Raw genomic sequence first — 22,163 nt, 5'->3', positions numbered from 1 at the left:
CAGCCACTAATCTGTTGGCTCAAATTCACTTTAGATTATTTGGGAGATTATGCTACTTAACAATTTAAAAAATCTCTGTGATTTAGAACAATAAATATTTATACTTTGCTGTTGTTTCATGTGAGTTAGCTAGAGGTCAGCTGTTACATTGCTGCTTTAGGGTAAAGATCCATTTCAGGTCTGTTCCACCAACTTAAAAAATTATTAACGATTTAATAATGGTTAACAAGATTGTAAAATAACAGGAGTATAATTCCATACAGTCCCCACCACCAGAGTTCCCTGTCTCACCCCCCTCCACCCTCCCATTGGAGGCTTTCCTATTCTTTATCCCTTTGGGAGCATGGACCTAGGATCTTTATGGGATGCAGAACGTGGGAGTTCTGGTTTCTGCAATGGCTTCTCCCATGGACATGGGAATTGGCAGGTGGATCCATCCCCCAGTCTGTTTCTATCTTTCCCTAGTGGGGCAGGGGTCTGGGGAGGGGAGGTTCCAGGACACATTGGTAAGGTTGTCTGCTCAGAGAGGTCAAAATGGTGTTATGGTAGCATCTGCAACTTGGTGGCTGAAAGGCAGTAAGATATAAAGCAGGATGAAATATTTAATAATCAGGAACCCAAATGCAGGGATAAAGCAGATGAAATTAGGGATCTTCATAAGGGAAGACTCTGGCAAGTCTGTTTTAGGTATGTTCCAAAGGGCCCATGACTTTAGTAATTTTTGCCTGAGCCCAGTAGCTAATCTGCAGGTGGACTAAAGATATTGTCTGTGGGAGATAGAGTCAGAGTTGGGAATAGGACTAGAGAGCTGGGCTGAGAGTAGCTCCCAAACATGAGGAAAGTATATAAATATCATTAACTGTAAGCCCCATTCATCTGACCCAGGCCCATATCTATTCATATGTAGCACAGGAGCTGGTGTGACCTCTGAGTCCCTGTCAGTCTGAGCTCACAGTCCACGGCCACAGCTATTCTACGACTCTACTGGGAACATGGTTTTCTCATAGCAGACTTCAAGACTGAGACTGGCCTGCATCTTGCACTCAGCATCTCATAGCTGCTCACAAAACATTCACCAAATCAAGTCACTTGATCAAGAGGAAGACTATAATCTAGCACAGCTTTCAGAATTGCACTGAGGATCCTATTTGTTTGAAGTTGCTCCCAACCTCTGTCTTCTCCCAGAAAGTAGCGATTTTAACCTACAATCTTATTCACAGTCTTTGGCAAGGTTAAGTGTTTGATTGAATCAAACTGAAAGAAGTCAGAGAATGCTGCTCAAGCCAAATGTCTCTATTTCTAGGTCAAAACGAAATACATTTTGTGGGAAGGATTATTATGCCTGTCGGTGCTTAGCCTGATTTGTAAAAAAAAAGAACTTCTCAGTCTTAGAAATGAATTATTAACCAACAACTAGGCAAAACTGAGGAATTCAAAATGGAAGAATTAATTGGTCACAATAAAAAGCGCCTACTCCCCCTCCCCCTCCTCCTAATCCTCAGTGGGGCTTCACCACTTTGGCTGACTTTTTTTTTTTCCTGCAGGGTTGTCACTGGGGTTTGGTGTCTGTACTAAGAATCCTCTGCTCCTGGAGGCCATTTTGTTGTTGTTGTTGTCATTGTTGCTGTTGTCATTATTGTTGTTGTTGCATAGGACAGAGAGAAATCAAGAGAGAAGGGGACTACAGAGAAGGGGAGAGACACCTACAGACTAGCTTCACCGTTTGTGGGGATCCTGAGTGCTCAAACCCCTGGGTGCTCAAACCCGGATCCTTGTGCCAGTCCTTGTGCACCTGACGCAGTACACTACCACCGGGCCCCTCTTGGCTGACTTTTTGCACAAACTGTGGGCTCTGACAACCAGCTCTTTTGAATGAGGAGTTGTTCTCTGCCAGTTGAAAAGCCAAGTGGTTACTGTGGAAATATTGTGAGGAGATTTTTAAGTATTTCTGTATAGAAAACAAATATGGATCTGGCTTATGAGATATAGACCCAAACCAAACCAAACCAAACCAAACCAAACCAAACCCAAAACCAAAACCAAAACCAAACCAAACCAAACCAAACCAAACCAAACCAAACCAAACCAAACCAAACCAAACCAAAAGAGACAGGTAGCCAGGAGGTGGTGTACCTAGTTGACCCAGTTCAAACCTTGACTCCCCATCTGCAGGGCAAGTTTCAGGAGTGGTGAAGTAGGTGTCTCTCTTTTTCTTTCTCTCTCTACATCTCCCTCCCCCTCTCAATTTCTCTTGGTCCTATCGAATAAAATAGAAAGGAAAAAAAGAGGGGGATGGCTGCTGGCAATGGTGGATTGGTAGCACCTGCACCCCAGCAATAACCCTGGTGGTAAAAGAAAGGAAACTGAAGGAGTGGGGAGGGGGTGGGGAGGGGAGGGCTTATTGGGTGCTGGGGAGTGAACTCAGGATCTTGCAAGACAGGTGCTCCATCTTCTGCACCAGCTTCAAGACTCAGCCTGAAGTATTATTCTTTTAAATTCATTCATTCATTGATGAGACAGCGAGGAGGAGAGAGAAAGAAAGAGAATGAGAGCATTACTCTGGCACGTGCAATGCCAGGGATGGAACTCAAGACATCATACTTGAAATCTGATGATAGTGTTAGCCACTGTGCCACCTCCTAGGTCTCATTTTAAGAGTGGACAACTTGCAGGGTAAGTTAACACAGCAAATAGGAGTGACTGAATATTTTTCAGATGCAATGCAGGATCACATATTACTGTTTCTTTTGTGGTTATACCAAAAAAAAAAATCTTGATTTTTCTGATCCTTTCCTAGACTAAAAGGATATTAGATATCAAAGAATCCAACTGTACTGTATTGATTATTCCTGTGTTGCAGTCAGCTGTGAGATGTATCAGAATTACTGGTTATTCTTGACAAGTAACTGATACTAGCAATGGTTAAAATTTAGAAGACTGGGCCAGGCGGTGGTGCACCTGGTTGAGTGCTCACATCACAGTGTGCAAGGACCCAGGTTCAAGCCCCTGGTCCCCACCTGCAGGGGGAAAACTTCATGAGTGATAAAGCAGGGCTGCAGGTGTCTGTCTCTTCCCCTCTATCTCTTCACCTTCTTTCTCCCCCCCCCACCTCCTTTCCCCCTTGAAATTTTTCTGTCTACCTGCCTGCCTCCAGGGTTATAGCTGGGGCTCACGCCTCCACTAAGAATCCTCTGCTCCTGGAGGCCATCTCCCGCCCCCCATTGTTGTTGTTGCTATTTTTGTTGTTGTTGCTGGATAAGACACAGAGAAATTGAGAGAAGAGGGGAAGACTGGGAGACTGCTTCACTGCTTGTGAAGCGACCCCCTTGCAGGTGGGGAGTTGGGGATTCGAACCGGGAACCTTGAGCCTGTCCTTGCACTCCGCACTATGGTACTATGTGCACTTAACCCAGTGCCCCCTGCCCTCCTCCCACTCAATTTTTCTGTCTCTATTCAACAATAAATAAACAAACAAATAAAAATAAAATTAGAAGACTAAAAAGATATACTTATATTTGTTGTCCTGTTATATCTTCACGTTCACTTACTGGTATTCTGGTTTTTATTTTTTTTATTTGTTTGCCGGTGGAGCTGAGAAGAGTTGCTGCTAGCTTAATGAGAGTTTGCATTTCCCTGGACTTCTTGCAAAATCCATGGCTACGTTTCAAATGTGAATATCATCTGCTGGGAAAAAAAAAAAAAAGATTATCATACCTTTAAAAAAAAGCACATAAGCCAACTCCCTACTTTTATCAGAACTTGAAATACAGAGAGTAATTTATCTACTTCCACATCTAATTAGCTAAGATTATAGCCTAAGCCTCTCTGCTTCTAGAAGAGAGCTTTCCCCTTCCAATAAGTGGCCATTTATTTTCCACGGCCAGGAATAAAATTGGACGGAGGCAAGAGATGAGCTAAGGCAATTTGCACCAACCACAACCCTTTTCCTTAACTCTATAGTCTTGAGGCCCGAGAGTAAAGGAAGGAAAAGCACTGCAGACACAGATGCAGGTGTTCTATTTTGTGTGCTCTCTCTACTCACTAAACGGCTTTTCAAATTTGTTTGCTGCAACTCACAGTTTGAAACAGTTTAAATCACAATTTAAGTAAAACTGAAGCAGAAAAAAACTCATTTCGCCTTAATTAGATATGCATTCTGATCTCTTTTGCTATACTTCATTAAAATGTTAAAAAAAAACTTTTTTTTTTTCAGTTTGGGAAATACTGCTCTAGAAAATAGGAGATAGCTATCAACTGGCTGACAAACTTCAGAACTACTGGCTTTGCTGGAATAGTGTCATTTAGAGGCCAACAAACCTCCCCTTTATTAGAACTAGAAATACGATTTATCAGACTTCAAAACACAAGCAAAATCTTATTCTTTAGATTTAAAAAAAACTGATGTTACAGGAGACAGTTTTACATGAAAGAGGCCAGAACACAACTTCTATACTTTCCAAGCCTTGATCAAATGGGGAGTCGCAAGTCAGGTATGCGATCAAATGGGGAGCCACACCACGTCAGCTATGCACAGCCTGCACTCTACCAGCTGAGTTCTTTCCCTAGCTGCAACCAATGTAATTTCTTTTCAGAGTCTAAGACTAGTTGTTTTTCTTTTTTCTTTTTTTTTTTTTTTTAGCACCTCTGAATTCAAGATTTTCCTTACATATATCAGTGGTGTGGCATAGTTTACCAGTGTTTATTTTTTCTTGGGTAACACAAAATAAGGTCTTAAAATTCATGATTTCCTAAGAGTGTTTATGAAATAGATTCACAGTGAAGCAAATTGCTTAATTCATTTCAAAGTTATCTACCTCATCAGAAAAGTTTTTGATATCTTCTGAAGAAAACATAATGAGAACTGTTGAAGATAAAAAAGGAGGAGGAGGAGGAAGAGGGCCTGAGGAGGAGGGAGGAGAAGGAAAAACAAGGAGGAGGATTAGGAAGAGGAGATGAAGATGAAGGATAAGAAAAAGGAAAGAAAGAAGAAAGGAAAGGAAGGGAAGGCAGGAAGGCAGGAAGGAAGGGAAGGAGGGAGGGAAGAAGGAAGAAGAAACCTGGGAGGAAGCCCAGTGGCTGAAGCTTTGGACTCTCAAGCCTGAGATCCTGAGTCTGACTCTGGTGTCTCCTCCCTCTCTCGCTCATAAACAAACCAACACAAAAAAAGCTTTAATGAAAAGAGAAAAAATACCTTGGTTTTTGTCTAGAAGGAAAAGTGAACTGCAAACTGAATTTAGTTATTGCAGAAAGCTGGTTTTTGTTAATGTCTTGTTAGCAGGTTTTGATTATGATTGTTTCTGCATTTCTACTTCACTTATTTATTTTTTGTCACTCTTTGGGTGACCACTACTTTAGTCTTCTTTTCTCAAGAGGGTGAGTGGTGTTTCCTTATTCCATAATTTTAAAAGAGCGCAAAAAAAGGTTTATGCTCAGAAATGAAAAAAAAAAATCTTGGCAGTGAGGCTTTATTTTCAAAATGGAAAAGATATGCCAGGCTCCTGTGTATCTGTTTAAACCGCTGCTAGCCTAACGCATCACAAAACTTAAAAAAAAAAAGAGAGAAAAAAATTGTAAAGCTGGCACCGGGGATCCTGAACGTGGCAAGGAACAAAAAATAAACTTGCCAGGTTATTTTTATCTTAGGGCGATGGCAATGTATCAGCTTTTTCCTCAAATAAATAATTACATAAAAAATAAACCTCTAATGAAGACAACAGCACATTCAGTGACACAACGAATGTGCTACTAGAAATAGGAAGCAGGGGGCCCGGCGGTGGCGCACCCGGAGAAGCACACTTTACAGAGCGCAAGGACCGGGGTTTGAACCCCTGGTCCCCAACTACAGAGGGCAAAGCTCTGCGAGTGGTGAAGCAGGGCTGCAGGTGTCTGTCTTTTCTATGTCCTCCTCCCTTTTCCATTTCTGTTTCTATCCAATAGTAGATAAATTGTAAATAAATAAATAATTTTTCATTAAAAAAAAAAAGAACTAGAAACAATTTCTTCTCTTCCAGGCAGACACGGTTTCTGGGCTCCCAGGTGGCCGTGGGGGACGTGTTCCACTGTGCAGGCCCCTCAATTTACTCAAGGCCTGGGATTCCCTGGGCAGCGGGGACGCGATTTCGCGGGTTGACAATCGCTCCCGCGCCGCTCCAAGCCGCCAGCAAGGGAGCCGCCCTCTTGGCCGCCTTCGCGCGCCGTCACGTGACGGGAAAGGGGCGGGGCCCGGCCCACGCGAAGGGGGCGGTGCCGGGAGTGGAGGGGCGGGGCGCGCGCTGCTCGCGTGTGAGGGAGCAGGGCGCCCACGGCGGCGGCGACGCGGCGGATGACAACATCAGGCCGCGACGCGCTCGGGGCCGGGCGGCGGTGGGCTCGCTAGCCGGAGCGGCTGCAGCGTTGGCTCCAGGCTGTGGCGGCCGCCCGCGGAGGCCGTCAGGTGTGGGCCCGCCCAGAGCGGCGGCTTTGAGTGCGGGGCGGGAGTTCCCGTCGCAGTCGCGGGCGGAGCCGGCAGCGCCCTCGGTCCGGCCTCGCGGCGGAGAGAAGTTGGGGTCCGAGAGGACGCGTGCGGGGCTCCGGAGGAACCGACCCCCCCCGCGCCCCGCGTCTCCGGGGGCCCCGCACCGGTGAGTGCCGCGCGGATGCCCGCGGGAGGGGCAGTGAGTCCGCACCCCTCCGAAAGGCTGCGCCCCCTGCTGCCCGCGTCCTGTCCCGAGGCGGTGGGGCCCCTGCGGGTGCGGGGCTGCGGGGTGCGGGGCGCGGGGTTCTTGGGCCGGGGGGGTGCCCCGCTGCCCCTGGCTCTCCGGCTCAGTCCCGGGCAGGGTGTCGCCGGAAGCCCCGCGCTTTGTCTCTCGGGCGGCGGCCGGGCGCGGCCCCTGTTTCCCTGTGACAGCGTGACAGCCCCGCCGCGCGCCGCAGCCGCAGCCGCCAGAACCCGGAGCCCCAGGCCTCGAACCCTGAATCCCGGGCACGACCCACCGCAAGGCCGAGCTCGGGGCTGCACCTGCCCTTCCGCCCGGCCTCGGTGTCCACACTGCAGGCGGGTTTCCCGGGGTCCACATGCAGGCGGGTCTCCCCGGGGTCCACACTGCAGGGATTTCCCCGGGGGTCCACATTGCAGGGGTTTCTTGGGGGTCCACACTGCAGGCGGGTCTCCTGGGGGTCTGCACTGCAGGCGGTCTCCCGGAGGTCCACCCTGCTGGGGTTTCCCCGGGGGTCCACACTGCAAGCGGGTCTGCCGGGGTCCACACTACAGGCGAATCCCCGCAGCCTCCCCTTGGGTGCGGATGTCCATCCCACACAGTCGCCTAGACCCCCCACACACACCTAAATGTTGTCACAGGAAACATGGGGTCTTGCCAACACACGTGGACCAGGACCTAACGTGACCCCGTGGAAACTGTCCACCTCCTGTCCGCAGGGAACTTTGTTTCTTGCCATCCTGATGCTAGAGGACTCCTGTGACTTCTCTACCTGTTAGCATTCTTTGTTATTTATTTATAATTTATTTATTGGGAGATTAATGGTTTACTGTTTATTTAGTCATAATGAACTTTCCCTGAAGTTGATTCTCAAGTTCAGGACACCATAGGTCTCTTTTTTATTTTAAGTTTTTAAAACTATCACTTTACTTTAAAATATATATATTATTGGGTAGAGACAGGAGAGAGAGCTAGATATAGAGAGGAAAGAGACAGACACCTGCAGCCCTGCTCCACTACTCATGAAACTTTCACCCTGCAGGTGGGGACCATGGGCTTGAACCTGGGTCCTTGTGTATTGTAACATGTTCTCTCTCTCCCTATTTACCCTTCCCTCTCACTGTCTATTCTGTCAAATAAAAAGAAAAAGAAAAATGGCCACAAGGAGCAGTGGATTCATAGTACCAACACTAAGCCCTGGTGGCAAAGTAACAATAGTAATAATAATGTTACTAAAACGGGGGAGCAAGGCAGAGAGGCACCTGCTTCACCATTTCCAAAGCTGTCCTGCAGGTGAGGGCTGGGGGCTTGAACCTGGGTCCTTGTATTTTATAGCAAGTGCATTCAACGAGGTGCACCACCAGTCACCCCCAACACTGTAGATCTTTTCAAATAATCATTTAGAACAGTTTTTGCCTCTCCAGTTTTGAAGAACAAGGATTGTGGAGGATCGCGGGTGAATGGCTCACAGTCCTCCCCCCTCCCCCCCCCTCCGCCCAAACTGGGTAATGCTGAGAAGCTGTGGCAGGTGTTGATGCCTGTTAGAACCTGCTTCGCAGTGAGGTTGTCACTGTCATGCTAGTTTCAGGCAACACACCAGGAAAGGAAGAGTAAGACCATGTAATATGTTCTTTGTAAAAGCTCAAAGAATTACAAACATCTCTTAGCCTCCCCCCCTTTTTTTGATAGCAGCTATGTTTGGGATGATGAGGGTACCTATGCCAGTTGCAAGTCCTGGGAAAGGGAATAATTGAAATGTAAGAAGTACCTTTTAGGTCTTTAATTATGGAGATTAAGTTTGTGCGGTCGGATTCCATGTGAACCATCCGAGCCACAATGTACTGTGCATAGGTGCTTAGAAATGCCGTTTCATTAAAAATGGTCCTGGTTTAATTCTCTTTCATTGAGTCATTTTTTTGTATTTCTGACCTATAAGTGAATAGCTGCTATGTTTTGTTTTTTTTTCCAGTTATAATGTCAGAGTTTTAGGGACAGTCAGATAAGTTTCTTAAAATACATGTGTGGCACTTATCAACTTGACACTATTTTTTTTGGTTCATTTTTACTTGAAAGCCTTAAAATGTACTTTGAATATGTAGTTTTGTTTGATGTATTTATATTTTAGTAAATATTTCGATTTAGTAAAAAAAAAGTGGTAAAGCTAGTCATTTAAAAATTTACATTATGAAAAGACTTTTTAAAGGGCAAGTAATGGGGCTGGTGAAATAGCTCACTTGGCTAGTGCGCTGCTTTGCCTTGTGTGCCACCCAGGTTTGAGCCCGGCCTTCGCTACACTGAAGGCAGCTTTGGTCCTGTCATCTCTTTCGACACACTCTCTGCCTTGCTGTCTCCGTCTTAAAAACAAAAAAAGACAAATTATGGGATTTGTTTTCCTTTCTTGCCACCAACATTACCAATGGGAGTCAGCATTGGCACTGAGAATCCACTGCTCTTTTTCCTTTCTTTTTTTTTTTTTTCTTTTGGTTGGAAAGATAGAAATTGAGAGGGGAGTGGGAGAAAGAGAGTGAGAGACAAAGACACCTGCAGACCTGCTTCACCACTCACGAAGTGTACCCCCAACAGGTGGGGAGCCAGGGGCCCGAACCTGGATCTTTGAGTGGGTCCTTGCACTTCATACTATGTGTGCTTCGCCTGGTGCGCCACCACTCAACCCCCTTAAAGATTTATTTATTAATGAAAGGGAAAACCAGAGCATCACTCTGGTACAAGTGCCGCTGGGAATCAAACTCAGGACCCTGTGATTGAGAGTCCCGCACTTTATCCACTGTGTCACCTCCTTGGCCGCATCAGGTATAGTTTTCTAATGCTGTTGTGGATTTTTAATTTAATTTAATTTTTTTTATCTTGTTGCAATACCTGAACTACTACTACTATTTGATATTTACTTTGTAACATTCCAAAGCAGTGGGCAGTGATGTTGGTGCATCAAGAGATTCAGAAGACATAGCTATTATGCATGAATGAGACCGAGAAATAGTACACAAGTATAACTTGAATTGAACAAAAGCAAAGACCTCTGAAAGCATTGCTTCTTTGAATGCGGGCGCCGAGTGCAAGGAGATTGGGGGAAGGGCTTGTGGCCCGGTATAGTAGTTCCTGTGGCTGGGGTGTAATAAGAGATGTCTAAACCTGTGTGTGTAGACTTAGTGTGAGTATATAATGTGGGAGGGAGCCCGTGAGCTCGGTCCTTCCACTAGCCTTGGTCTGCATCCCGCAAATATTCAGAAGCTCTGAAGAGCTCATAGGGAAATGTTGCTGAGGTCTTGTTATTTCATTTTCGTACAGAATCACTGAAAGGTAGAACACATTCTTCACCTATCTTTTGTCCTGGAACATGAGGTTCTTATGTTCAGTTTTACCTTTGTTAAACAAAATCTCCCAACTGTGAGTTTTCCAAGAGAGCAAGATCCCCATCTATTTGTCTGTTCTCTCGAATGACTCTCTGAATAACTACTATTGGACTGTTGGAAAAGTCCTGATGCATTTTTGTATAGAAAAACAGACCAAAATACAGCGCGACTTTGCTGACAACCCCATAGTTACTGAGTGAAAAATGCTAGTTCCAGATACATGCGGGCCAACAAAGCAGGACTGAGACAGTGTAGTGGGAAGAGGCAGCAGGTGGTGAAGCAAGGATGTTGTTCCAGGGGGAAGAAGCCGGCCATTCAGTTGAGAAACCTCTGTAGTACAGAGGCTGCACGTCTGAAGGGGTGGACAGCGTGAACCAACACACCTCAGTCTGATAGGCCAGATCCTGTGAGATTCCGCTGTGAGACTCTATGGAGCATTTCTTTCCCCCCTCACAGTTGTTGCTTGTCCCGGATTGAAGCATAGACATGCCGTCTAAGAGCTTCCAAGTCCTTGAGCTTTGTAAGTAACAGCAATAGGTCTGAACTGGGCCGGGGATGTGTGAGAAAATTTGCCGGGAGTTCTGATTGCACGTTCTGCAGAAAGTGTCATTGAGCATGCAGTGGGTCTTAGATTTAGTTGTAGAGGGTGATAACGGTCCCTAGCCCATGTGGTTGGCAGAGGGGTGAGACTGCAGAATGAGTGTGAAAGTGCCAACTGCGGCATCCAACGTACACACAGGAGGACCTCGGCAGAATATTTAAAGCATTCCTCTGTGTTTGGGGAGTTATGAAAACATTTTGGTGTAACCGCTCATGAACTGTGTGTCTGTCTGCTTGATTCTAACAGTTGACTCATGTATCAGAATTTTAGATGCTTAGTTTTCTTTTCAGTCAAGCACAGTGTTTTCTAATATAAATAAAGCTTAGCTTCATTCCTTGTTTTCCTCCTTATCTTTGGAATGAGAAAGAGGCAGAGTGAGCGAGTGAGCAAAGTGCCACCACCACCATCCATGGAGTTCTGGCTGCTCTCGTGTGTTGTTAAAAACTGAGCGCAGAGGCTTGCACATGTTAGGTGGGTGCACTCTGCTGCACTGCCTCTTCAGCCTTTCATGCGCATGCATTTAACCTTTCAACCCCCAGGAACTGAGAGTCGAAATAAGTAGGTAGTGGAGTCAGGACCTGAACTTAGTCTCAGGGAGGCTAAGTAGTAGGTGATGGAAGCTTAACCTGAACTTTGACTTCAGCTCCAGCCCCCTAAGTCACACAGCATTGTATGGGCTTGTGTAGTTCATCTGCAGTTGCCTCTCTGAGCAGGTGTTCGTGACCTCCAGCATTCCCTTCGTGATATTGCGCAGTCTGCTTTGAGTATATGGTGTGATGCGAATGAAGTTCATAATAAAATGTCTTGCAGGCTCGCCCCATTGGCCTCCCCTTAGTGAATGTGCTCAGAGCAGTCAGCCTTCAAGTTGGGCATACTCATCCCCACATTTTTATAACAGAGTACTGAATAGCTCATGCTGTTTGCTGGACACCGCCGAGGAAGAAGCATGGCATACGGTAAAGTCTCTGTTGGCTCTCCTTTGTCCTCGTGGCTGCTCAGAGCCAGGACTCCATCCTGCTGCCCGCAGCGCAGGAGAGGCTGCTGCTATGGGATGCTCAGCCAGGGAAAAAGATCCCAGTGCAGACACTGAAGTGTGGGTTCTGGCCGGTGTCTGTCCCTTTCTAGCCCTTAGGAAGTCCCAAGTGAAGGCATCGTAAGTCAGGGCAGGACGTTGTTCAAGTGGAGAACATGAGAGACTTCTCTAAAATCAGCTTTACTGTTTATTTCTGTATGAGAGAGAGACACCAGAATAGGACCAAGTGTGTGCAGATATGTGCTCTACATGTTGGGTCACTTCCCAGGCCCTAGAAGTTTAATTTTGCTTGTTGTTTTTTACTATAACATCTAAGATCAACAATCAGATGTAAAGGAAAACATTACTGTGCGTGTGTGTGTGTGTGTGTGTGTGTGTGTGTGTAGGGGTGTGTGTAGGGGGGTTTATTATAGTTGTCATTAGTTATTAGGCTGTTTGAAAAGATAGCTGTGGGGGTATTTTGTAGATATCCATTGGTAATAGTGAAAGGATTCTCCTGCTGCCTGTTTAAAACAAACAACAGAAACAAACAAGCAAACAAACAACTAGAGCAAATAGCTTACTCTTGAGCCAGATTGGTTTAGTGCTGAACCTGCAGAACCACTTGCTGCGTCCCTGCCCTGCGCCTGACCTGGTGCTGACATGAGGTGCTGCTGGCATAGAAAATGTATTCAGGCCCCAGGGTCCTATGGGATGGGGTTCCCATGACCCCCGTGTCATATGAAGAGGCCTGAACGTCCTCACACGTCTCTAGTGAAGGAATTAGAACCCAGGGTGGGGGAAAGTTAGCGTAGTGGTCATGCGAAGAGACTTCCATTTGTGAAACCCTCAAGTCCCAGGTTCAGTCCCCTACACCATCATAAACCAGAGCTGAGCAGTGCTCTAGTAAAAAGAATAGGTTCGAGACCCTGGCTCCCCACCGGCAGGGGAGTTGCTTCACAGGTGGTGAAGCTGGTCTGCAGGTGTCTTATCTTTCTCTCCCCGTCTCCGTCTTCCCCATCTCTCTCCATTTCTCTCTGTCCTATCCAATAATGACGACATTAATAACTACAACAATAAAACGGGCAATATTTAAAAAATTAAAAAAAGTTAAAAAAAAGAGAGAAGATGAAAAAGAGGGGAATTAGAAACTAGACGGAAGGAAAGCCAGCCAGCTTGTTATGAAGTTGTTGTGAGAGGGGAGGGGATACTCTGCATTGGAGGCAGCTCAGTGCTCCCACAGTTGGTGCTCCCTCCTGCCCTAACAGTTGATGCTGGGGAGTGATTCCTCAGCCCAGAACACCTTCCTTGGTCACTTTCTCCTCCCTCCCTGTACCCAGCTGGGACTAGGTGACTGAAAGTTGCTGCAGTGGGTGGTGGTTTGCTAAACAGCCAGCTGCTGTGTGGCATTATGCCTTGGCTGTCTGGAGGCGGTGTGGTCATGGAGAATGCCAGCAAGAGCTGAGGTGGGGCCTGGCTGGGAGATACCCCGGGGACTGTCCCAACATGCTTATCAGCTCAGGCCTCCTGACTATGAGGGCCAGTGGCCAGACCTCTGAGGCCTGTGTGGACCCAGATATGGGTGCTCCATGGCTATGTCTGTTCAGACCAGTCAAAACGCTTTCTGTGCTCACAAAGACTGTTGAATGTAAAACATTAATTCCCCAATAAAAAAAAAAGAGGAAAAAAATGGTAGTTATACTTTGTTTTGCCTAAAGATTCAACTATGTCTTTTGGTTCTCTCTAAATAATGGGAATAGACTATGTAGTACAACATCATTACTATGTAAATATTTTTTTAAAGATTTATCACACCGGAGAGAGAGTTTCACACGAGACAGAATGAGACAAGCCAGATTGCTACTAGCATACATGAGCCTCTGGACTACAGCCATGCAATTCTGTTGTTGTTGTTGTTATTATTATTATTGTCACCATACTTATCACTGGGCCTCAATGCCTGCATGATGAATTCACCACTCCTGGCAACCTTTCTTTTTAATTTTTTTTTTAAAAGTATGATAGGACAGAGAGAAATTGAGAGGAGAGAGGTAGATAGAGAGGGAAAGAGAAAGAAAGACACCTGCAGACCTGCTTCGCTGCTCATGAAGTTTCTCCCCTGCAGGTGGGGATGGGGGAGGGAGAGGGGCTCAGCCCAGATCCTTGTGCTGGGTAAGTGTGCTCATCTGATGGTGTGCCACTGCCCAGCCCCTCATGCAGTTCTGATTCTTGAGCAATTGAGCTGTTGACATTTCCCAGGTGCAATAGGCAGATATTTTGATTGCTGGACCGAGTAGTATGTTCAGGTTAAGGTATTTTATCTACAGATCCTATCAAGCATTTTGTGGGCCACTTGAAAAAATATATGTTAATAATATCAAAGTCGCTTGGATTTTATTTTATTAATCAGTTGTTCTAACCACTGAATTAAAACATACTTGGGCCATTTCCAGTTGCTTCCTTTTCAAGTAATGTAAGGTGCACAGTGTAATGGTTTCTTTCTCCCATATTCCTATATCCCATCCCTGACCTTCAGCACACTGTCTGTTGTGTTGTGTTCCTTGTTTGTATGGAGTTGCCAATAAATCTGCCTGAAGTTAGAATCCATCTAAATCTCTCCCCTACCCCCTTTCCTATTACCACAGCTTTATTGCTGTAGGCTGACAAAGGAAGGAAAGAAAAAAGAAAGAAAGAAGAAGAGATAAAAGGAAAGACAGCACAACACTGAAACTCCCCCTTAGTGTGATGGGGCCTGCTTTGAGCCTGGCTCTTTCTGCTGGAAAGTCTTTAGGGTCTTTTCTGTTCTTTCTTTCTGCTGAAATGTCACATTGACATGTGTAGGCTGTTTTGTTTTTGCTGTTCTAGCCACTCAGTTGCCATTAGAGGCTAAATCCTATTTCTCTTCAACTCTAGAAAATTGTCTTTTGTTGTGTCTATGAGAATTTCTTCCTTCACTTTCTTGTTTGCCTTTTAGCTCTTTTGTAGGTACTCTCTCTCATACACTTATTCTTCTTGTCTTTATCTGTACATTCTGTGATGCTCTTTACTCTGCTGAGGAAATATTCCCCCCCCCATTAATTTTCTGACTGTGTGTGTGTTGGGGGGAGAGGTGTTATTTTTCTTTTCCTACCATATCTAGTTTTCTGTTGTAATTGTGTCTTTCGTCTTAGATTGTGTAGGTTTTTCAGAGAGAGCTTACTTTCTTGGTTATCTGTTCTCCTTTAGTGAGTTTGTATTTGTATTTATTTTCCATCTCCCAGGCTTCACTGCTTTGGGCTGACTTTTTCAGAGAGAGAGAAAAAAAAAAAAGCAAGACAGGTAACCTGTGAGATAGTACAGTGGCTGAAACAGTGGGTTCTCAAGCAGGAGGTCCCACATTCTATCCCTGACATTATGCCCAAGTGATACTCTGCTTCTCTTGTTTAGATGAATGAATGAATGAATGAATGAATGAATGAATGAATGAGAGAGGAGGAAAGAAACCACAGCACCGAAGCTGCCTTCAGTGTTGTAGGAGCTGGGATAGCACCTGGGTGGTACACATGGAAAAGCAGCCAATTATTCCTGTGACCTATTTTGTGGGCCCTTTTGGTGCCTTTCTGTAATCATTTTTCGTGCTTACTTGATATGCCTGATGATTCTTGGTTGTCCATGTTCCATGCTGGGCTGCTGGTCTGACTCTCTCTCCTCCCACCCCATTGCTTCAGCTCTCACCCTGTTAGAACTTGTCTGGAGGAGGAATTCTGAGCAAAGCCCTTTTGGGGCAGGGCTGGGCAGTGCAAGGTAGGGTCTGTCTGTTACAGGCACTGTCTTAGGGTTTAAAGGAGGTGGACCTTCCTTTTAGGTTCCAGGTACTTACTTTTCCCTAGACAGCCTTGCATTTTCTCGAGTGAAAGCTGATTGTGTTTTTGCCTGGGGTGACGCAGTTGTTGACCTTCTGGAGAGAAGGCATGGGAAACACAGCAGTCAGGTCACTGGACCCTACTGTCCTTACTGGTACTGTGTCTATCTTCCTTTTACCATTTACTTTGCAATCATGCTTCTCTCAGGTACTGGCTGCTGTGTTGGTTTGCACCTTTTTGCTTTACTCTTTATTTATTTTCCTTTTGATTTGCCAGGACAGAGAGAAGTTGAGAGGAGAGGGTGAGATGGAGAGGGAGAGAGAAAGAGAGACACTTGCAGCACGGTGTCTCTACAGGTGGGGACCAGTGGTTTGGGCTAGATCCTTGTGCATGGTAACAGGTACCCTCCGAGCATCAGTGCCCAGCCTGCTTGTCTATTTTACTGCAGTCTTAACAGAAGTTACAGAACCTACTGAATTTTTTTTTTTTTTAATTTTATTTTCTTATTTTTCTTTTTTTCCTCCTCCAGGGTTATTGCTGGGCTCGGTGCCTGCACCATGAATCCACCGCTCCTGGAGGCCATTTTTCCCCCCTTTTGTTGCCCTTGTTGTAGCTTCGTTGTGGTTATTATTATTGCCCTTATTGACGCAATTCGTTGTTGGATAGGACAGAGAGAAATGGAGAGAGGAGGGGAAGACAGGGAAAGGGAGAGAAAGATAGACACCTGCAGACCTGCTTCACCGCCTGTGAAGCGACTCCCCTGCAGGTGGGGAGCCGGGGGCTTGAACTGGGATCCTTATGCCGGTTCCTGCGCTTTGCGCCACATGCGCTTAACCCATTGCGCCACCCCCCGACCCCCTGAACTTTTTTTTTTAATTGCCACAAGGGTTATCACTAGAGTTCAGTGCCACCAGCACTATGAATCTACTATTCCTGGTAGCTATTTTTACCATTTTTAATTTTTATTTGATAGGGCAAGAGAGAAATTGAGTGGGGGAGGGGAGATGGAGGAGACAGAGACAAATACTGCTTTACCCCTCGCGAAGCTTCTCTGCTGCACGTGGGGCTCAAAACCAGGCCTTTGCGCGTGGTGATGTGTGTGCTCAACCCCCTGAACCGTCTTTCTTTGTTAATGCAGGTTTATCTGTAGTAAATCGTGGTAATTGATTCAAAATGTGTTTGTATCCTTATGCCACCTCGCCCTAAAACATGTATGTGCCCCTTGTGAAGTCTTGTTTTGCTTCTTAGGTTTTCAGCTTCCTCTTTTGTTGTCATTTACTTTAACTTGCATATGTGCCATTGATTTCTCGCTATTTGGAAACTTAATGAAACCATTTAGACTTGTTCAGAAAATTTTGACTTTACTCAAGAAAACTCAGCTTGAAGCCCATGGTTTTGTGGCATTTGGGTTATTTGGAAGTCTTCACGTTCTTTTCTGTTTCTCTGCTTTGTCTGGAAAGAAGTTTTAGTCTTTTATTATTATTATTATTATTGATTTAATAATCAACAAAACTATAGGATAAGAGGGGTACAATTCCACACACTTCCCACCACCAGTGTTCTGTGTCCCATCCCCTCCATTGGAAGCTTCCCTGTTCTTTATCCCTCTGGGAGTATGGACCAAAATTCTTAATGGGGTGCAGAAGGTGGGAGTTCTGGCTTCTGTAATTGCTCCTCCACTGGCCATGGGTGTTGGCAGGTGGACCCACCCACCACCCCCCCCAGCCTGTTTCTATCATTCCCTGGTGGGGCAGGGCTCTGGGAAGGTGGGTTCCAGGGCACATCGGTGAGGTCATCCAACCAGTGAAGCCAGGATGGCGTCATGGTAGCATCTGAAACTTCGTAGCTGACAAAAAGCATTAAGATATAAAGCAGAACAAATCATTTAATGATCAAGAATAACTATAAACCCCATGGATTTGATCTGGGGCCCATATTCAGCACAGGAGCCTGTGCAACCTCCACACAACCACAAACTCAGATACTTAGAGGAAAATATTGGCAGAACACTTCCCCATCTAAACCTCAAGGGCTTCTTTGATGACACAAGCCCAATTGCAAGGAAGACTAAATAAAAAACAAAGCAATGGGACTATATCAAGTTGAAAAGCTTCTGCACAGCAAAAGATACTCATTAGCCAAACAAAGACAACCCTCACAGAATGGGAGATCTTTACATGCCATACATCAGACAAGAAACCCGTCTAAACCCAAACTATATAAAGAGCTCACCAAACTCAGCATCAAAAAAACAAATGACCCCATCCAAAAGTGAGGCGAGGATATGAACAGAATATTCACTACAGAAGAAATACAAAGGGCCAAAAAGCAAATGAAAAATTGCTCTAGGTCACAGGTTGTCAGAGAAATGCAAATAAAGACAACTGCATACCACCTTACCCCTGTGAGAGTGCCATACACCAGAAAAAGTAGCAACAACAAATGCTGAAGTTGTTGGGACAAAAGAATCCCCCTGCACTGCTGGTGGGAATGTCAGTAGGTCCAATCCCTCTGGAGAGCAGTCTGGAGAACCCTCATCAGGCTAGAAGGGGACCTTCCATATGACCCAGTAATTCCTCTCCTAGGGTAATGGTTTATAGCTTAGCTGTTTACACATGGGCACAGTTTCCCAGCCCTGCATAAGTCAGAAAGAGAATAAATACGGGATGATTTTACTCATAGAAGTTGAGAAATAAGAACAGAAGGAAAACACACAGCAGAACTTGGACTCGAGTTGGTGTACAAAGTAAAGGACTCTGGGGTGGGGTGGGAGGGTTCAGGTCCTGGAATAGGATGGCGGAGGAGAACCTAGGTGGGGGTTAGAGAGTGATGTGGAAACTGAAATGTGACACAAGTACCAACAACTGTATTTCTGTATTTTACTGTTGATTGTAAACTATTAATGCCCCCAATAAAGAAAAAAAGTTAAAAATAATACTCTCACTCCTAACCTAGGACCCCAACCCGCCAAAGCCCTCCTCTTCTGCGCCTTCTCCCAGTCCCTTGACTCGAGCAGTCAGCCACACCCACTCCAAAATTCTCTTTCTGACACTGTCTACTGAGTTTCATCTAGGTGTGAGATCATTCAGCATTTACCCTTCCTGACTCATCCCAGCTTGCTTCAAGTCCCATTCTTTTTTTTTTTTTCAAAGATTTTATTTGTTTATTTTTATTGCCACCAGGGTTATCACTGGGACTCAGTGCTGACATTTCAAATCTACCACTCCTGGGGTCCATTCCCCCCCTTTTTCTAATCTCTCTTTTTAAATTTTTATTTATAAAAAGGAAACACTGACAAAAACCATAGGGGCACAGCTCCACACAATTCCCACCACCAGAACTCCGTATCCCCTCCCCTCCCCTGATAGCTTTCCTATTCTTTATCCCTCTGGGAATATGGACCCAAGGTCATTGTGGGATGCAGAAGGTGGAAGGTCTGGCTTCTGTAATTGCTTCCCCAATGAACATGGGCATTGACAAGTGGATCCATACTCCCAGCCTGTCTCTCTTTTTCTCTAGTGGGGCAGGGCTCTGGAGATGTGGGGCTTCAGGACACATTGGTGGGTTTGTCTGCCCAGGACAGTCAGGTTGGCATCATGGTAACATCTTGAACCTGGTGGCTGAAAAAAGAGTTAACATATAAAGCCAAACAAATTGTTGACTAATCATGAACCTAAAGACTAAAATATTGCAGGTGAAGATTTGGAGTGTCTGTTTTGGAAAAAGCTAGTAGGTTTATTTTAGGTATATTCCAAGGGACCCATGATTATACTAGTTTTCCTGAGCCTGACATCTGATATGCAGATGGACCCAAGTTGTTGTCTGGAGAGATGATGCTACAGCTGTCAAAAGGACTAGAAAGCTGCATCAGGGAAGAGAGTAGCTCCCAGATATGGGAAAGGTGTATAAATATTGTTGACTGTAAACCCCATCGATTTGATCTGGGGCCCAGATTCAGCTTAGGAGCCTGTGTAACCTCTGCATCCCTGTAGGTCTGAACTTGCATTCTGTGGTCATGAGTAGGAACATTACAAGCTGCCCCAATATCAGGAGCCATCTTCCTCAGGTGGAAGAGTATGTTATCCAGCCCTCCCTTCGGAGGATGGAACATTCTCTACTGTTGTTGATCCACATTGAGGGTAGGGTCTTATAGGGGGCCCACAAATAAATCTATTGTGTTGTTTCTGATGTAGATGACCAGTGGCAACAGAGAGGGATTTTTTCAAGGTCTAGGCCCATCATGTTTGTGTGGGAATCTCAAGACTCCCTGACTAGGGCTCCAGATGATGGGGTGGCCTGATAGTGACTAAAGAATCACCATTAAAGTATGCCAGTCTCTTGCCTTTATTCAGCTTTTGTAGTTCTTATTTTGTTAAGGTTAGCTTTGGAGTGACTGAGGGAAATGTAATAGGAAGTAGGTGAGGAGGGTGTCTAGGTCTAAGTAGACACTATTTCATTAGGAACTTTATGGTGTCTTTTTAGGTCTTTCTACTTGTCTTCTTCATTTATCGACCTGCAGACTATTATGCACTTTCACTGTCAGGTATATATTTTGCCTTAATTTATGGATACATGTACATATATCCTATCTCATGGGACCTGGTCTGTATCTAGGTTTTCGGGCTTTGTTAGGAAGTGAACCACCCAAAATGGAATTAGAAAATCCTATGAGAAAGGAAAGGTCTCATCCGAGTAATGAAGCTGAATGGTTGACATTCTACACCTGCTATCTCTGGACACAGTCTGAAGTGAAGCATGCTGAGGTGGTACACATTGCATTGAATAGTTTGGGATCAGCAGATGCAGTATCAGTTGGTATGAATTGAGAGAAGCATGCAGGAAAATGAGCCCCACCATAGAGGTTCCAGGACTGGGGGAAATATGGGCTTTATAGAGGAGGAAGTGGGAGGTTCCTGCTGTCTTAGAAAGCAATAGATAGTTATTACTACAATCAAATTATTTGGCAATTGGGTTAACTTTGAAAATCTCATTGTTAGGATTTGCTGTATCATACACAACATCACCATAATTTATGTCCTTTGACATTATTTATATATAGTTGTGTCTTATAAAGTACCGCCACCAGTTGCATCTGTTCTCCCTGGTCTAAGCTTTTAGGAGAGTATACATTTCAAAGAAAAATCATTATTAGAAATATATTAACAATTTGAGACCACTGTTAAAATTCAGTCTGATTACACACTTGAAGTCTTAAGTGCTTAGATTGAAGGAACATATACTCAGCCTATGGTCCATGCATTAAAAGGTCAAGTCCCAGTCTTACGCTTATGCAGCTCCCTTCTTGCCAGAGGTGGGTACCTGAGACTTGACCCCAGGTCCTTGCCCACTGTAGTGTGTGTGTTCAAACAGGTGTACCACAACCCATGCCCCTCCTGGTGTTTTTTTCTGCTACTTTTTCTAGTTGTTCGCATGTGTGATCTTTTAGTTGCTGCTACTCTGTGCCACACTCCCTGCAAGTTTTATTGGGCTATTTATTTATTTTTAACTTTTATTAGAGATTTAATATTGATCTGCAAAATTATGAGATAACATCAGTATAATTCCACACTGTTATCACCACCAGATTTCTGTGTCCCCATTCCCTCCACTGGAAAATGCAGTGGTTCTCCCAAGGCCACAGATAATAGGTCCAGGTTTATCACTGGGGCTTGGTGCCAGCACTACGAATCCACTGCTCCTGGCAGCCAGTTTTTCCATTTTACTAGATAGGACAGAGAGAAATTGAGAGGGGTAGGGAGAAAAGAGAGGGAGGGAGAGAGAGAGAGAGACACCTGTAGACCTGATTCACTGCTCATGATGTGTTCTCCCTGCAGGTGGGGAATGGGGCTTGAACCTGGATACTTGCGTGGGTCCTTGTACTTTGTACTATGTGCACTGTGTACTGTGTGCCACTGCCTGGCTGCCTATATCTATCTGTATTTCTATATACTTTCCATTTTATCTATGGTTCTGCTTTCTCTTCCTTTTAAGTCACAACTACACCTGTTACTACTTCTTAATATCCTTCCTTTTTCCTCTTTTCTCTCTGGGTCCTGATGGAGCTGGAGTTCAGAGCCCTGTAGTCACCTTCCCCTGTCATTTCTCCCCCTCTGGAAGTATGAAGCAAAATTCTTTATGGGGAGCAGAAAGTGGGAGTTCTGGCTTCTGTAATTGCTTCTCTGCTGGACATGGGTGTTGGCAGGTGGATCCACACTCCCAGCCTGTTTCTCTCTTTCCCTAGTGGGGCAGGGCTCTGGGGAGGGGAGGTTCCAGGACACATTGGTGAGGCCATGATGGCATCATGGTAGTATTTGCACCTTGCTGGCTGAAAAGCAGTAAGATAAAAAGTAGGACAAAATGTTTAATAAACAGGAACCAAAAAGTATAGATAGAGCAGTTGAGAATAGGGATCTTAGGGTGGGGAGAAGCTAGGAAGTCTCTTTTAGGTATGTTCCCAAGGACCCATAACTTTAGTCATTTTTGCTTGAGCCTGATATGCAAGTGAACTAAAAATATTGTCTGGGAAGATGGTGTCAGAGTAAGAGTAGGCCTGGAAAGCTGGATTAGGGGATTATGTTATTTTTTTATACTTCTCATTCCTGAAATTTTAAGATTGAGTAATAACATGAAATTGATAATACT

General features: G+C 45.1%; 1 protein-coding gene across 4 annotated transcripts in view; it reads left to right on the top strand.

Moving 5' to 3' along the window:
* The first annotated feature begins 6,255 nt into the window (after nt 1-6,255).
* The window catches only part of OSBPL8 (oxysterol binding protein like 8), a 182,443-nt gene continuing 166,535 nt past the window's right edge, over nt 6,256-22,163 (top strand). For 2 of the 4 annotated variants that reach the window (XM_060191341.1, XM_060191340.1), the window contains exon 1: nt 6,256-6,620. The gene's annotated coding sequence lies outside the window, so the exon portion shown is untranslated. The remainder of the gene's footprint in view (nt 6,621-22,163) is intronic. The other 2 variants (XM_060191348.1, XM_060191344.1) reach the window with 1 other exon arrangement.

This window comes from Erinaceus europaeus, chromosome 5 (assembly GCF_950295315.1).
Source record: "Erinaceus europaeus chromosome 5, mEriEur2.1, whole genome shotgun sequence".
In the NCBI taxonomy this organism is placed as follows: domain Eukaryota; kingdom Metazoa; phylum Chordata; class Mammalia; order Eulipotyphla; family Erinaceidae; genus Erinaceus; species Erinaceus europaeus.
This window is presented reverse-complemented; position numbering and strand designations above follow the sequence as displayed.